Source organism: Camelus bactrianus, chromosome 29, assembly GCF_048773025.1.
Source record: "Camelus bactrianus isolate YW-2024 breed Bactrian camel chromosome 29, ASM4877302v1, whole genome shotgun sequence".
In the NCBI taxonomy this organism is placed as follows: domain Eukaryota; kingdom Metazoa; phylum Chordata; class Mammalia; order Artiodactyla; family Camelidae; genus Camelus; species Camelus bactrianus.
In genome coordinates, this window is record NC_133567.1 from 14,812,235 (window position 1) to 14,814,184 (window position 1,950).

The following is a 1,950-nucleotide window of genomic DNA, read 5'->3' on the forward strand; positions in this document are numbered from 1 at the left end:
AGAAGCCGAGTTGATGTGCACACGCGGAGTTCAGCCGCACGATGCGCGGGGGTCACCCTGACTTCGCCCAGGAAACCCATGCTGTACTTCTCCTGGGACACCAGTTCCACACTACCCCCGCCCCGCCCCCACGTCCCGGGGCACAAAATCAAGAAGTAAGACCGAAGAAACATCCTTCCTTTCCGCCTCATTTTATGATGGGATTTTCCTGCCCTGGGAAAATGACACTTTGCTTCGCTGACGAGGCAATTAATGAACGTGAAAGAAAGGATTCATAGAATATAAACAGTGCTCTGCTTTCTGTTAAAACAGAATTTCTTTGGGGAAGCGATACTTCAGAAATAACTTTCACTTTAATCATGTGCCTGCCTAACTTTCCATAGACATTCTCTTCCACCTTTCTCTCCAAATATATTATAAGCACCTCGCCCTTTTTGTTAACCAAAAATCATCCTGGAAGTTTCATTTGATGTTACATTCTTAAATCATTTAAACTATTAATGGTTTTTGTGAGAAACCAGGAATATAAAGTTTCTGTATCTATGAATCTGAGAAATTTAACTTCAGAGCAAATTTTTTTCCTTTCTCGTATAAACGTTTCTCAAAGAGGAATTCCCTTTCCTCTTCAGAGAGAAAAGTAACAAAAGAGAGAGAGAGGGAAAAAAAGCTTTGTTGCAAAAGTAATAAAACAATGGAATTATCAAATATAAAAAAATAAGTAAAATAGATGTGAAATGAAAAAGATTGAATACATTATAAGAATTGTATCTTATGAACTGTAATCACAGATGAAATGTGACAAATGGACAATGCAATCTTTTCTCACTGTCCAAGGAAAATGCACTCTAAAATCAAAAAGAAATCCTTTCTTTGTGATTATTTATACTAATAAATCTCAGACTTGGAGACATTTTTGTTTTCCTCTTTGAGTTAGTCTTTCTTACTTTTTGCAATTTAATTAAATAATATATACTTTATTTTTTATATTTTTAGTTCTTGGTAGTTGGTGCTAAATAACTTTGTCAGCAAATTATGTCCTCTGCCTTTACCTGTGTTGCAGGTTTTATTAGCAGCTTTGGACTAACTGATTCGCGTAATTGATCTCCCACGTGTTCACTAAGGCTGTCTGCTTTATGGAATGCCTTTAGCTAGAGACTTGTTCTGTAATGCCCTAAGAACCTGGACTTGTTCCAGGAAAATGTAAAGGAAAATGATCCACCAACAAGTTCATTTCCAGATACAGAAAGTAGAAGAAGATGACCTCCGGCTTAAGAGGATTAAAAATATAATGCCAAATGCTTGCTCAAATACTTTCCCCCACCCTTTTCCACCTGTATACTCAGACAAAAATCAAAAGCTAAAATCCAAGCAAACAGTTAGGGGGTCTGTGCTCAGGGGGTTTGGGTCCAGTTCTGATTCTATGATCTTGGACAAATCGCCTCAGTGTCCTCATTTCACATACGGAATACTAAACTCTCTCAGATGGCCATGAGTTGTTTCTAGAAATGAGGTGATGTGTGTAAATAGTGCACCAAGTGGCCCTAAATATCTGCTAGGTCATGTCCTATTGCCCACCCCACTCCCACTTCATAATTTAAGCCTAAAGCCAAGTAAAAGACAAACTCAGTTTTAACAGTATGCAAAGTAGGGGAAAGCACGAAGTTAAAAAGAGGAAACCTCGAATATAGTCATCCCTCAGTATGGGGGGGGCGGGGAATTGGTTCTAGGACCCTCCTCCCCACCTCCCCTGTAATACCAAACTCCGAGATACTCAAGTCCCTTATGTAAAATGGCAGTTACCCCCTCCATTCCTCCCTCCCCCATATTCACAGGTTCTGCATCCTCGGATTCAACCAACCGCTAGTGGAATGTGGAACCCGGATGCTAGTGATTACTTGTCACCAAATGTAAAACGGAGCTTATCTGTGGTGACATTGAAAGAAATTCACA